Genomic DNA, 16700 nt, shown 5'->3' with positions numbered 1-16700 from the left:
CCAACCCACATTCCATTACACACACAAATAGATAGAAGGAATGAGATGGATAGATATATCTATTGATAGATGTATGGATAGGGTAGGGTCTGTGTCCACATTCAGGATTACATCCGGATTAGCTGCGGATTGGATGCTGTGTACAACCGCAGCGTCCAGATGTTACCGCATAGTGGAGGGGATTTTATGAAATCCCGTCTCCACGATGCGTGCGAACACTTGTCCGGCGGCCCTGCGTTTATGGACATACGGAGTGGAGCGTCGTTTTAGAACGCAGCATGTCTGTTTACCTTGCGGCGACACTCTGTCGCTGTGAGGTAACTAACAGGGTCCTATGTATGGGGTGCAGATATTCCGGATGTGTGCAATGAACACCGGAATCACCGCACGTACAGAAGGGGGTGGCGCTTTGGATGGAGTGAGTTTTCCACTCCGTCCAAAGCGCCGGCAATCCGGCCCGTGGACACATACCCTATAGATATATGGATAGATATACAGGTCCTTCTCAAAAAATTAGCATATAGTGTTAAATTTCATTATTTACCATAATGTAATGATTACAATTAAACTTTCATATATTATAGATTCATTATCCACCAACTGAAATTTGTCAGGTCTTTTATTGTTTTAATACTGATGATTTTGGCATACAACTCCTGATAACCCAAAAAACCTGTCTCAATAAATTAGCATATCAAGAAAAGGTTCTCTAAACGACCTATTACCCTAATCTTCTGAATCAACTAATTAACTCTAAACACATGCAAAAGATACCTGAGGCTTTTATAAACTCCCTGCCTGGTTCATTACTCAAAACCCCCATCATGGGTAAGACTAGCGACCTGACAGATGTCAAGAAGGCCATCATTGACACCCTCAAGCAAGAGGGTAAGACCCAGAAAGAAATTTCTCAACAAATAGGCTGTTCCCAGAGTGCTGTATCAAGGCACCTCAATGGTAAGTCTGTTGGAATGAAACAATGTGGCAGAAAACGCTGTACAACGAGAAGAGGAGACCGGACCCTGAGGAAGATTGTGGAGAAGGACCGATTCCAGACCTTGGGGAACCTGAGGAAGCAGTGGACTGAGTCTGGTGTGGAAACATCCAGAGCCACCGTGCACAGGCGTGTGCAGGAAATGGGCTACAGGTGCCGCATTCCCCAGGTAAAGCCACTTTTGAACCATAAACAGCGGCAGAGGCGCCTGACCTGGGCTACAGAGAAGCAGCACTGGACTGTTGCTAAGTGGTCCCAAGTACTTTTTTCTGATGAAAGCAAATTTTGCATGTCATTCGGAAATCAAGGTGCCAGAGTCTGGAGGAAGACTGGGGAGAAGGAAATGCCAAAATGCCTGAAGTCCAGTGTCAAGTACCCACAGTCAGTGATGGTGTGGGGTGCCATGTCAGCTGCTGGTGTTGGTCCACTGTGATTCATCAAGGGCAGGGTCAATGCAGCTAGCTATCAGGAGATTTTGGAGCACTTCATGCTTCCATCGGCTGAAATGCGTTATGGAGATGAAGATTTCATTTTTCAGCACGACCTGGCACCTGCTCACAGTGCCAAAACCACTGGTAAATGGTTTACTGACCATGGTATTACTGTGCTCAATTGGCCTGCCAACTCTCCTGACCTGAACCCCATAGAGAATCTGTGGGATATTGTGAAGAGAAAGTTGAGAGACGCAAGACCCAACACTCTGGATGAGCTTAAGGCCGCTATTGAAGCATCCTGGGCCTCCATAACATCTCAGCAGTGTCACAGGCTGATTGCCTCCATGCCACGCCGCATTGAAGCATTCATTTCTGCCAAAGGATTCCCGACCAAGTATTGAGTGCATAACTGAACATTATTATTTGTTGGTTTTTTTGTTTGTTATTAAAAAACACTTTTATTTGATTGGATGGGTGAAATATGCTAATTTATCGAGACAGGTTTTTTGGGTTATCAGGAGTTGTATGCCAAAATCATCAGTATTAAAACAATAAAAGACCTGACAAATTTCAGTTGGTGGATAATGAATCTATAATATATGAAAGTTTAATTGTAATCATTACATTATGGTAAATAATGAAATTTAACACTATATGCTAATTTTTTGAGAAGGACCTGTATCTATGTATCTATAGATATATCTATAAATATATCTATAGATAGATTATCCATAGATATATAATAGCAAGGCCGATGTTTATTAATGTTTAATTTAAAAAAAAAAGTAAATAAAAAAAATGGCATGGGCTCCCGCACAATTTTCTGCGCCAGAGGGGGAAAGACGATGGCCGGGGCCAATATTTGTAGCCTGGGAAGGGGGTAATACCCATGGCCCCTCCCAGGCTATGAATATCAGCCCGCAGCTGTCTGCGTAGCCTTTTCTAGCTAGTAAAATAGGGGGACCCCCCCAAAAAATCTCCCTATATTTTATAGCCAGATAGGCTACGCAGACAGCTGCAGGCTGATATACATAGCCTGGTGAGAGGCCTTGGATCTTGGCCTCTCCCCCCCAGCTACAAATACCAGCCCGCAGCCGCCCCAGAAATAGCGCATCTGTAAGATGTGTCAATTCCGGCACTTAGCCCCTCTCTTCCCACTCCCGAGTAGCGGTGGGATATGGGGTATTAAGGGGTTAATGTCACCTTGCTAATGTAAGGTGACATTAAGCCCGGTTAATAAAGGAGAAGCGTCAGTAAGACGCCTATCCATTATTAATCCTAGAGTAGTGAAAGAGTTAAAAAAATAAAGACACAGCCAGAAAAAAAGTATTTTATTATTCTTAATTTAATCATACTTACCATCCTCGATCACCTGCAAAAAATAAAAAATAATAAACCGTATTCTTCCTGTCCGACGCAGTCCAATTAAAAACGAGTGTCCCACGACGATCTCCCCTATAGAACAGTGACATCGGGCGATGTCACTGCTCTATAGGGCCTTCAGTGAAGCACTGACAGGAGACAATGGCTCCTGCAGTGCATCACTGAGGTTACCTTAGTTCAGGGTCTCACTTTATGGCATTGCTGCGTGGGAATTTTCCCAAAGCAGTGCCACATGTGAGACTAGGGACTATTTTTTACAGCGGCGGAGGAATACATTGCGGAAGGATACCTTCCCGTTATTGTACTCCTGGAGCCCCTAGAGAGCGGTCGCACTAGCTGATGCTGCTACTCTACATGGGAGATCGTCGTGGGACAATCGTATTAATTGGATTTCTGCAGATCAGGGAGTATAGTGTTTGTTTATTATTTTAATATTTTTTACAGGTGACACTGGCTTCGGGGATCAAGGTGACAAGGTGATGGCGAGTATGTACTCTATGTTATATGTACTGTATGTATTGTATGTATGTACTGTATGTGGCATGTTGCATGGTGCATGTTGTACGGTGCATGTTGCATGTTGTATGTTGCATGTTGCATGGTGCGTGTTGTGTGCTGAATGGTGCGTGTTGTGTGTTGCATGGTGCGTGTTGTGTGTTGCATGGTGTGTGTTGTGTGTTGCATGGTGCGTGTTGTGTTGCATGGTGCGTGTTGTGTGTTGCATGGTGCGTGTTGTGTGTTGCATGGTGCGTGTTACATGTTGTATATTGCATGTTGTGTGTTGCGTGTTTTAGGTTTTGTGTTGTATGTTGCATGTTCTATGTTGCATGGTGCATGTTGTATGTTGTATGTTGTGTGTTGCATGTTGTGTGTTACATGTTGCATGTACTGTACATGTGTATATGTTTTTTTCACATTCAACAAATTAGCCGGATGATGGAACTACTACTGTCCCATCATTGGCTAATGTATCACTCACTGTCACTGTAGCAGGCATAGCCCGATGGGACTTGTAGTCCCATCGGATGATGCCTGCACACACACACCCCCAAAGACCCCCCGAACAGCCCCGCACACACCCGTACAGTCCTGCACACACCCGAACAGTCCAGCACACATCCACACAGTCTAGCACACAAGCGCAGTCCCGCACACACCTGGACAGCCCCACACACACCCAAACAGTCCCACACAGCGCCACACACCTGGACAGCCCAGCACACACCCAAACAGTCCCACACAGCGCCGCACACACCCGAACAGTCCGCAGACCCCACCCACACACATACACGCACAGTCACCGCCCACACTCCGCTGACACACTTCCCTTCTCCCGAACTGCAGCGTTTCTCGGACCCACATCCGCAGCAAAACCAGAGATCTTTTTTACATCTGCGGTTTTGCTGCGGATGTGCCCAACTCAATGCAAGTCTATAGGTGCAGAAACGTTGCAGTTCCGCACAAAAGAAGTGACACGCTGCTGAAAAAAAAAAAAGCTGCGTTTCGGTGCGGCTTTTTCCGCAGCATGTGCACATCAAGTCTGCGGCTCCCATAGACTTACATTGGTTGTGCACTTTACAGCGGATTTGATGCAATCCTGTGCGGCAAAAAACGCTGCAGAACTGCAATCAAATCCGCAACGTGTGCACACAGCCTAATGATTACACTAGCTGAAACATAAAAAGCTTTAATAAATACAATTAGTAAAAACAATGGGAAAAAGGTATTTAAGATTGGTGGGGGAGCAATTGAGGGAGCCCCAATAGTATAAGGCATAATTCACATGTACTATACCATTCAGCCTTGCAGCGCTAGGGTTCTGGGTTCAAATCCCACCAAGGACAACATCTGCAAGGAGTTTGTATGTTCTCCCCATGTTTGTGTGGGTTTTGTCCAGATTCTCTGGTTTCCTCGCACACTCTAAAGACACAGTGATAGGGAATCTAGATTGTGAGCCCCAATGGGGACAGCAATTATAATGTCTGTAAAGTGATGTGCAATAAATAACTAAAATATATAAATAGTAGAGATGAGTAGTGATGAGCGAGTATTTTTTAGTGCTCGGAGATTTAGTTTTCTTCGCCGCAGCTGGATTATTTACAGCTACTAGCCTGCTTGATTACATTCCCTTGCAACCAGGCAACCCCCACATGTACTTATGCTGGCTAACAGATGTAAATCATTCAGCTGCGGTGATGAAAACTAAATCTCCGAGCACTAAAAAATACTCGGAGGACACCCGAGCGTGCTCGGGAAGTCTCGAGTAACGAGTATATTCGCTCATCACTAGAGATGAGCAAAAAAGATTTGAACTACGGTACCCTGCATCACAATCGGTCATTTCCTCACTCCACGACACAGACACTGCCGCTGCTTTCTACAATGCCACTCTCGCATCAGCTATTGACACGGTTGCCCCTCTCGTCCATGGCAGAGCGCGACGTATCAATAGACAACCTTGGCATAATAACACCACCAAAAAGCTAAGGCAAGTGTCCAGGGTTGCGGAGCGGCGTTGGAAGAGAACACACTCGCAAGACGACTTCACTGTATTCAAACAAGCAACACTCGCTTTTAAATCTGCACTCACCTCTGCTAAACAGGCCTACTTCACAACCCTCGTATCTTCCCTATCCCACAACCCCAAACAGTTATTCAAAACATTTAACTCCCTCCTCCGCCCCCCACTGCCCCCTCCAACCTCCCTCATCTCTGCTGAGGACATTGCCACACACTTTAAAAATAAGATCGACCAGACAAGGCAAGACTTTATTGTTCAACCACCACAACCCCTTTGTATACCAGACCAATGCCCAAACCCCATCACCTCCCTATCCAACATCACTGAAGGGGGGCTTAATTGTCTCCTCTCCAAATCCCACCTCACCACCTGTGCGCTCGGCCCCATCCCATCCCACCTCCTCCCCAACCTCACCACCACACTTATCCCATCCCTAACCCACCTCTTCAACCTATCACTAACTTCTGGCACCTTCCCCTCTGCGTTCAAACATGCCACAATCACGCCTATCCTTAAAAAGCCAACCCTCGATCCAACTGCTATGTCCAGCTATCGCCCAATATCGCTGCTCCCATTTGCTTCCAAACTCCTGGAGCAGCACGTCCATGCTGAACTCTCCTCCCACCTCTCATCTAACTTGTTGTACGACAATCTACAATCTGGTTTCCGCCCCCATCACTCAACTGAGACTGCCCTGACCAAAATCACTAACGACCTACTTACCGCCAAAGCTACTGGACAATACTCTGTACTCCTCCTTCTAGACCTGTCCTCTGCTTTCGACACAGTTGACCACTGCCTCCTACTGCAGATGCTCTCCTCCTTTGGCATCAAAGACCTCGCCCTATCCTGGATCGCCTCGTATCTTTCCAACCGCACATTCAGCGTCTCCCACTCCCATACTACCTCCTCATCCCACCCTCTCTCTGTTGGAGTCCCCCAGGCTCTGTTCTAGGACCCATACTCTTCTCAATCTATACACTTGGCTTGGGACAACTCATAAAGTCCCATGGATTCCAGTACCACCTCTATGCTGACGACACTCAGATCTACCTCTCTGGCCCAGACGTCACTGCTCTGCTGTCCAGAATCCCAGAGTGCCTATCAGCCATATCCTCCTTCTTCTCCTCTCGCTTCCTCAAACTCAATGTGGACAAATCTGAAATCATCATATTTCCTCCATCCCACAAATCTTCCTTACTTGACCTATCTATCGCAGTCAATGACATCATGCTTTCCCCTGTACCCAAAGTCCGCTGCCTCGGAGTAACCTTCGACTCTGCCCTGTCCTTCAAACCACACATCCAAGCTTTTTCTACCTCCTGTCGCCTCCAGCTCAAAAATATCTCCAGGACCCGTCCTTTCCTCAACCCCCAATCTACTAAAATGCTTGTGCACGCCCTCATCATTTCCCACCTTGACTACTGCAACATCCTTTTCTGTGGCCTCCCTGCTAACACCCTTGCACCTCTCCAGTCCATCCTTAACTCTGCTGCCCGACTAATCCATCTCTCTCCTCGCTACTCCTCCACTTCCCCCCTCTGCAAATCTCTTCACTGGCTCCAATTCCCTCAGCGTATCCAGTTCAAATTTCTAATACTGACCTACAAAGCCATCCACAACCTGTCTCCTCCATATATCTCTGAACTAATCTCTCGATATCTTCCCTCACGTGATCTCCGGTCCTCCCAAGACCTCCTTCTCTCCTCCACACTTATTCGCTCCTCATCCAATCGCCTTCAAGACTTCTCCCGAATATCCCCCATCCTCTGGAACTCTCTGCCCCAACACGTCCGACTATCAACCACAGTCGGATCCTTCAGACGGAACCTGAAAACTCATCTCTTCAGGAAAGCCTACAGCCTGCACTGACACCGCTGCTGCCTCATCACTATCGAAGCTACCGCCTCACCAACACCGGAGCTACCGCCTCACCAACACCGGAGCTACCGCCTCACCAACACCGGAGCTCCTTCAACCCTCAACCTACTGTCTCCTTCCCCATAATCCTGTAGAATGTAAGCCCGCAAGGGCAGGGTCCTCGCCCCTCTGTATCAGTCCATCATTGTTAGTTTGTTTACTGTATGTGATATTTGTAACTTGTATGTAACTTCTCATGTACAGCACCATGGAATCAATGGTGCTATATATATAAATAAATAATAATAATAATTTGTGGCAGCCGGCCAGACCAAGGCAGTGTTAATTGCTGAGCTGGCAATCCTCTGCCTGGCATCCTGGGCATCCCTGCCACTTACTACATCTCCACGATATCGCATGGTGTATCACATCTGGGAGTTGTGAGGCCTGGTGACTAAAACTCATTCAACATCATGGTGGCCTATCAAGTGGCAGAGACACTCAGAAAGGTGGATTGCTGGTTCAGAAGTGAACAGTGCACTGTTCCTTTCTGCCATGGAGAAATTGACGCTGCTGCATGTGGGTAATCCGAATCTTTCTGATAGTGTCTCATAATTAAAGAATATTAATTATTTCCCCAATATTTAGGATTTGTTTATTGATCACAAAAGGTATCTCGTAGCTAGAGATACCATGTATTATACAGAATTCTTGAGAAACTTCAGAACTCCTATCCAAGCGACAACCATGTGAAGCTCCTGAGGGCAATGGGGGCTACATGTTTTTAATTTACAGCACTTAATCTATTTCCATTTTTCTCCTTTGATGCAAGAAAACTTCGCGTCCATATACTCTGATTGGCAAACATTTTGATTGGTTCCATTGATTCACAATTTCCATCTTCTTTCACTTATCTGCTTAATTTAAATCAGAAACCAGTAGCATGAACACTGCGGCAATTACCATTTCTCACATTACTTTTCTGCTGGATAATAAGCACTGGACTCATTACCCTCTGATATATATTCTCTTTGTTCCTGACATGAACTGCGTTTTCAAGCCTGGAAAGATTTCCAACTCATTTCCATTCACATTTTAGTAAAGTCTTTGAAAAAAGCTGCATCATCAGGACTACGACAACCAAGACTGGGAACTTAATGGATCACTAAGCATCTCTACATAACAGTTCCAGTAAACATTCATATAGCAAATGAATGTGCTTGATATTGGCCATCTAAAGCTTATGGCTCTGTTCACACTGGGGCATGCTTTGAGTTCAAAATAGAAAGCATGGCACCGTGACGACTCCATAATACCCTGCAGAATCCATTGATTTACAAAAAGTCGGTTATGGTTCAACTGAAATTTCCATCATCTTTAGCAAGAATCGTACTACATGAGTCTTATTAATTAAAATAGGCCCCTTTAATCAACCAATCAATGCGTAAAAAGTATTATTTAATTAGAAAGACCCTCGGATAAGACTCTCCAGATAACGTGTACTGTCCAGCTACCTACCTCCATCACTCCTCACAATCCAATATCTTAAAATAGTCTAATCCGATCTATATCAGACCAGTAATTACTGAAATATCTGCTTTATGCAGGCTCTAGGACTCAAATATTCATGGTGGTTCAGTATAACGAAATGGAGGCAAGAAATCAATACGATGATCAATAAAATGACCTACCTGCAATGCCAATCTAGAGCAGCCATCATAATCGGCTATGTTGCCAGCATTCCCTCTGATGATCAGAGCAGACCAAATAACGTGAGTGAAGTCACGGATTACAGGTGATTACGCTCGAGCAGAGGTCTGAGAGAACGCCTGGAGTTATAGTTACACCACTAGTTTCAGAAAAGTGCCGGGATGGACGACCATCTCTGTCTTGTGAATTGCGCTGTCATTGTGAACCGATCCAGTGACCAAAAAAAAAAAAAAAAACCTTCAAAGAACAATACCTTTTTAGATAATTATGGCATATCGGACAAAAATGTCTCATAGATGTCAGTTTCGATTCCAAGACTGCACTCTAAGGGTACAATGGTGGTCCTCCTTCTACCTAAATCAGCAATCCAAAGAGGAGCAGACCGTGCAAGGATGTGGATAATGATTATATAAGTAAAGGTCTAGTATTTCATGACTCCCAAAAAGAGTAACACGTAGAGACAGCCACCTTTACAACTCATTCACGTCTTTCTTGAATGTCAAACAGGGGACAAGGGACCCTCCTTCTCCTGATATATGGGGGAACTGCAGAAGGCTACATAATGTGCCATTAGTGTTTGCCCAGTTCTGTTTCTGAGTATTGTGCCATTTGTCTCTGTCGTGGAAACTACATGCAAACAGCTACATTCAGACAAACATTTCTGTGTTCTCTGGCATGAACACACAAAATGGGCAGAATGTGTCCCCTGGTAGAGTAGTCACCTGAAGGAAAAAAAAACTGTAGACATGAAAAGGACCAAAAAACACTATCGACCTAAGTGAAACACCACAAACCTGCCATAATGCAAAGTCTCTCCAAAGTGTGGAGCTATCAAGTTCACTTACATTTCAAGAAATTCCATTTGGGTGACATACAAAACTTGTTGAAAACACAAGGCCACGGGTCAAATATGGTGTGAGCATTAAGCAGCAAGTGAGGTGCAATAGGTTAGATGGTGATGCTTATCTGCTGTCCATCATCCTCTCGGGTTCACTGTATTATACAACGCAGGAAACATGAAGAGGTGGAAAATAGATGGTAATCTCGTAAGGGAATGAAGTCACATCTTTTAAAAGTATCTGGGACTTACAAATATATTTGCTGTTGAAAGAACATTAAATGTTCTAGTCGACAATTTCACAAACATTACAAATGGGCAAATATTTAGGACCCAGAGAAACATTTTGTACAAGAAAATAACAATCATTCCTTCAGTCTACCATGAAAAGAAAAATACAGTGGTGTTTCAAAGTTTGTGAACCCTTTCAGAATTTGTCATATTTCTTCATGTGCAAATAGCCTCTTCAGAAAAGAAGATAACTTGAACTCTACCGCAATCTATTGGATGTAGCAATCCTAAAAATCAGTCTTGAGCCTATAAGTAGCCTTGCAATATAACATAAGGTTAGAAGCCAAACCAGACATTCCAGTTGCTGACATGTGTTTCTGGGTGTTTGCCCCTCATCAGTGCAAAAGAAGAGATCTGGTTTGGTAGGTGAGAGGTTTCCGACTTGAGGTATAACGGGGAATACTTCTTCTTAGGCCTGTCCCACATGTCCAGATAATTCCGGGACTGGGAAAATAGGTACCGGAATTATCCGTATCCGTGTGCTCACGTGGCACATCAGTGTGGCACACGTGCGGTATCCGTGTGCCGACTGGGTACCACACGCACCGTGCAGGAGACAGCGCTACAGTTAAGCGCTGTCCCCTGCATCTGGTGCTGAAGCCGCCATTCATTTCTTCTCTCCAGCAGCGTTCGCTGGAGAGAAGATATGAAAATGCTTCTTTTTTTTTTTCTTCTGGTGTTTAAACAAAAGATCCCTGTCCCCAACCCCTGTGCACCCCAAGCCCCCTTCCCCCCCCCACTGTTAATAAAATACTTACCCGTCGAATTCTGCTGGAGAGAAGAAATGAATGGCAGCTTCAGCACCACGCTGGGGGGACAGCGCTTACTGTAGCGCTGTCTCCTGCACGGAACACGGACTGCACACGGACAGCATTCGTGTGCGGTACGTGTTATACACGGACCCATTGACTTTAATGGGTCCGTGTAATACGTGCGCTCCCACGAACACTGACATGTCTCCGTGTTTTTCAAACAGACACACGGTCCGTGAAAACACGCTGACATGTGCAGAGACACATTGATTTTAATGTGTCTACGTGAGTCAGTGTCTCCGGTAAGTGAGGAAACTGTCACCTCACGTACCGGAGTCACTGACGTGTGAAACCGGCCTTACAGAGAGTGCCAAGATAACATAAGAAGATTTATAGGCCACACAATGCTCTTCAGGCAAACTTAATATGCAAACAGTCTCTTCAGAGTCGAAGAGGACTTTATCACTAGCAATCCTAAATGTAAATTTCAATAATTCTGCATAAATTTGACTTAAAACTAAATCACATTTTCACTCAAGTCCTTAGAGTAGAGAAAGAAATAAATGAAACAATTGACTAAAAAATATTGGGCATTTTTAAAAGAGGAAAATTTTTATTCAATGTCACATGTCTGTGAGAACAGTATGTGAACCTTTAGAATTAGCAGATAATTTGAAGGTGAAATGAGAGTCTGGTATTATCAATCAATGGAGACGACAATCAGGTGTGAGTGAACGGTTTTATATAAAGAACAGGGATTTACGAAAGTCTGATCTTTACAACACGTTGTTGATCATCAGGATGAAAAAATGGTTAGAAAACAAACTAACAAATTTGGACTCAAACAATTCAGACAGGTTGTGTATACATGCAGAAAATTAACCCCTTCATGACCTTGCAGTTTTCCATTTTTGCTCTTTTGGTTTTTCCTCCCCTTCTTCCAAGAGCCATAACTTTTTTTTTTCCCATCACTATAGCTGTTTGAGGGCTTGTTTTGTTGTGGGACGACTTGTACTTTTGAATGAAACCATTCATTTTACCATATAGTGTACTTGAAAATGGGAAAAAATTCCAAGTGGCGTGAAATAGCAAAAAAAAAGTGCAATTACATAATTGTGTTGTTTTTGCTTCCATTTTTTTTATTTACCATATTCACTATATGGCTAAAGTGACCTGGCAATACGATTCCCCAGGTCGTAAGAGTATGCAGATACCAAAAATCTACAAGTTTTTTTGTGTTATTTAGGCCCTTAGTGATTGGGCCAATTTTTTTTTTTTTTTTTTAAATCTGACCAGTGTCACTTTATGTGGTAATAACTCCAATTCCCAATGATTTTGAGATTTTTTTTCGTGGCACATTATAATTTATGATAATGTTAAATTTAGGTCAATATGTTTTGTGTTTATTTACAAAAAATATCAGATATTTGAGAAAAATGTTAAATTTTTTTTAAATTTTTAAACTTTGAATGATTATCCCTTTAATCCGGATAGTCATACCGCAGCAAAACATTAATGAATAACATTTCCCTCATGTCGGCTTTACATCAGCACCATTTGTAAAATGTTCTTTAATTTTGTTAGCATTTTAGGTGGTTTAAAAATGTAGCAGTAATTTTTCATTTTTTCACAGAATACTCTGAAAGATTCACAAACTTTCAAGCCCTGCTGTAATAATGGATGCATACTAAGTTTGGAAACACCATTGTAATAATGGTCTCACCAAGTCTTAATCAAATAAGTAATACAAAGCCATATCCCACAAGTTATTGTCTGGGTTCAACCTTCCAAATTCATGACAGATCCAATTAGATCATTTTCCGTCTTAGTGTATCTATGAGAAACAAACAACAACAAAGTACACCATTGTAAACCAAGACCGGAAAGGGGGCACAACCGTTCCCACAGATTCTATCACTTCTCTGATTGCATGTCACTTTATGTGCAAAAATAGATTTTAATTTTTTATCTTTTTTTTTCAATCATTCCTGTTTGTAGCTATGGATGAAAGTAGATAAGGCTGTCAACAAGCCAGTCAGGAGAAACCGCAACGGTCAGGCGGTCTGCTTTCATATTTTTTCGAAGAAAGAAAAATTTTAAAGAGTTGTAAAGCTCATGGAGGGCACAGACTTTGGAAACACCAACTGAATACTATTCACAGATCTCTTTAGAATTATTGGTTGATTTTTCATTTTTTTTTTAAGTAGTGAGAGCAGTGTAAAATTTAAACAAATTTTTGTGCAAATGTGTCTTGAACCAAACCTACGGCTTCTGTCTTCTACTCTCTTTTTCTTCTGATATAGAAGGGTTAATTGTATGCCTTTAAGTGCCTTTTGCCTTTAATTGTTAGAATTCCTAGAATATGTTGATGCAGTAGTCTGATGGTCTCCTCTTCAAGGAGACTATACTTCTTATCATGTATGTTCTCAATAGTCAGCAACAACTTGTTCTGGGTACGTGGTGAGAAATAAAGGTCAGTATGACCCTGGGGGACGGTGGGGGCTACATGAATTACATTGAGAGTTACATTTGTTGTAAATGGTATAAAATACTGCCTCTTGCTGCATTACATCAGATAAAAGTGACTTGCTCACAGAATGTGTGCGGAGTCCTTTGTCTCCGAGCGCGCTTGTAAAATGACAGGCGTAACCTCCTGATTTGGCCTCACTGGTGATCTGGCATATCTGACATTGGGTCAGAATGCAAACAGCTACGACACTTCCATCCCTGCCCATGAGATGTGATATAATCTAACAATGGTCAGAAGCAGCCATTACACAGGACATATCAGCGGCACATGTGTAAGATTATCCCAGCACAGGAACTTTTTTTTTCCAATTGTGGAACTTATTGTTATTTCAAGATCTATTGATTAAAATGTACTTTATTCGTAAGAAAAGCCCTATAACCATGGAGCTGCAGCACTGACTGAACACATCCTATACTACAAGACATTCTCATATTCAATGGGACATAACGCTGTTTGTAAATAGGCAGCGGGAACACAACATAATTTTTCTGTATTTCTTAGGACGATGATTTTAAAATAGAACAGCCCATTTTCTATTTCTATTTTTCTAGGTAAATGGCAAAGAAAAGTCAAATAAATGAATAATGAACAAAAAAAGGATGTAAAAAAAAAAAAAAAAAGAAAAAAAAAAGATGTATAAACACTGTAATGCCTCTCCAGCACTGATGTGTTGAGAACAGTCTTTTTCCCATGGAAGCTATCCAGCTATACTGGGTGGAGGTGCCATACACCAGTCCTGGCCTATTCCAGCACCATAATAGTAGCTGCAGATCTGAACAGAAACCAACTATTTTATGACAAAGATGTAATAATACCACACAGAAAGTGATCTAGTCCAGAACATGTCTAACACCTGCCACATAATAACATTTCATGACGTATATTCCACAAGAAAAGATGAATAATTCTCACCCTCTTTGTGTCTATTATTCTTTAACCTGGTAATGACTAAAACAGAATGGACATTAATGATCAGCTTGTATTTTTATTTTTTTAATTCTGTCTCTCTAAATTTCAGCAGCTATAATTGTTTCCTTTTTATTTTTTGTTATTGATGTGGCTTTAATAGGCAACGTCAAGTGGACATGTATTACACAAGGAAAAAGTGTATTACTTTTCATTTGCAGGTATATATAAGTGATAGTGAAAACTTAAATTATTCTTGTCCCAGTTGTGTGGATACCTGTTAAGGAAAAACTTTGTTTTCATATAATGGGGAATATTTACACAAGAAAATGGATTTGATTGTAATAAACTGGGTTTTTTATATTTCTTTCCACACAAGCACAGATTACTGGGGAGAACTGCCCACCCTTCCATTCAACACAAAGTGCTCACTGAGCAAAATGTAGGCTAATAAAGAGAAGACAGAAGCTTTGATAAACCAATTGTCTTCTAAGTCAGGGACTCCTTTTCTCATAGACTTGCACTGTCAACAAATTTTTAAAGAGGATCCGTAAACAGATTCCACAATACAAACAGCATATATTAATAAACAAATCAGTTAGACCTAGTGAGGTTGGTTACTTTAAAAGTCTATGTCAGAATGGCTATGTAATCCCTTATTAAAGTGAAACTTCCTGCTAATACAATTAACGACTCAAAGTGAGAATCCTCATCTCAGGATTATACAGCCATTCTGGCATGGATTTTAAAAGTACCGTATTTTTCTGACCATGAGACACACTTTTTTTCCTCCAATTTTGGGAGGAAAGTGTGGGTGCGTCTTATGGTAGGGATGTAACTTGGGAGGGGGTAGCAGTGAGTGGGATTGCACTGGGAGGCAGGAGACAGAAAAATATCCCTGCCAAGCTCAGGAATCAGCACTGGGGAAACCACATGGTCCGGATCATTAAAGTGCAGTGAATATTCATTAGCTGCTTCCTCGCCCACCTGTCAGCTGAGCAGTGAGTCAGGAGCAGCAAATGCATACTTCTTCACAGGGACAGACATGGTTTCCCCAGAGCTAGATTCCTGCAGCAGTTGGGGAGACCTGTGTGTCTGGTGGAGGAAACAGCAGCAGGGGCCAGAGGGGACACAAGATCGCTGCATACCTGCCTGCCAGCGCTGTGCTGGATGGATGCTGAGTGCTCCAGCACAAGGACCTGTGTGATGTCATGAAGAGGGCGAGCTGGAGCATCACATGGCAGCACAGAGCCCTCCCTCTTCTAATGTCATCACAGGTCCTGCAGACACCACACTACAATCTGCTGGCTTCCTCCTGTGCTGTGGAGAGGCACAAGAGGGAGCGGTCTGTGGTGTCATGGGATGCTCCAGCTTTTTATTTCACCACAGTGGCTGGCTGCCACAATTAAAAGGTTAGTCACTACAACACACAGTAAAGCACTCTGCCACTTCTGTGGTGAACTATAACTCCCAGCATACCATAGGTTCTGCAGGACATGCTGGGAGTTATAGTTCTCCATTGGTTCTTAAAGCAGCACTCCAGTGTTATTTTTCAGTGCTGGAGTGGTGCTTTAAATATAAGCTTTGTGCCCCCATTCTTATACTCACCCTCCAGCGTCTTCATATAGTACTTTACAGCCACCACACTGGTCCCGTAGCTTCCAACATAATAACATACTATTATATATAATAACACCACATATAATAGTATGTTTATATTATTAAATATTTTACCACCTTTTTTGCTTCAAATATTTTTTCCCTATTTTCCACCTCTAAAACCAGGGTGCGTCTTATAGTCCGGTGCGTCTTATAGTCCAAAAAATACGATAAGTACAGCAGTCTCATAAGGTTTTATAAATCTATCTAAAGGGAATCTGTCAGCAGCATGATGTAGGGGCAGAGTCCCTAATTCTAGTGATGTATCAGTTTAATGGGTACAGCAGTTGTGATCAAATCACAGTTTTCTCTGCTGCAGATCTAGCAGAGCTCTAAATGTTGAGCCCAGTATAACCGCCCACACCACTCATTGACAGTTTCCCGTGTACACTGAGTATGAACAGGAAACTGTTAATGAGTGTTGGGGTTGGACCAGGAGGCACAAGACACCTAGTCCTCTAGCGATCATCTCCTACAGATTAAACACTGATTTTATTGAAACAACAACACACAGCCCAGTAAGTGACACATCACTGTAATCTAACCCTAACCCTACAACAAGATGCTCTCGGACTACATAACATTCTGCTGACAGATTCCCTTTACTAATAATAATTTAATGATTTTCTCTTTCTAAAGCAACAACATATTCCGTAGCACTTGAATACTGTATACAGGTTGAATTGTGAAATCTGGTGACAGACCCTCTTGGAGGATACTAAGAGACTCAAACAACAGTTGAATCAAATGTTAAATGGGTTTATCAAAAATAGTTTTCAAATTAAGTTGGTAAATAAAAAATAACATAACATACAAAAAATT

The 16700-nt window shown here is 42.6% G+C and overlaps 1 protein-coding gene across 1 annotated transcript in view; it reads right to left on the bottom strand.

Annotated features, from left to right (window-relative positions):
• Nucleotides 1-16700, bottom strand: part of VPS13B (vacuolar protein sorting 13 homolog B) — a 1386889-nt gene that overhangs the window by 642627 nt on the left and 727562 nt on the right. The gene's annotated exons all lie outside the window — the stretch shown is intronic.

This window comes from Ranitomeya imitator, chromosome 6 (genome assembly GCF_032444005.1).
Source record: "Ranitomeya imitator isolate aRanImi1 chromosome 6, aRanImi1.pri, whole genome shotgun sequence".
NCBI lineage: Eukaryota > Metazoa > Chordata > Amphibia > Anura > Dendrobatidae > Ranitomeya > Ranitomeya imitator.
Note: the sequence above shows the minus strand (reverse complement) of the source record. Positions and strands in the feature narration are given on the sequence as shown.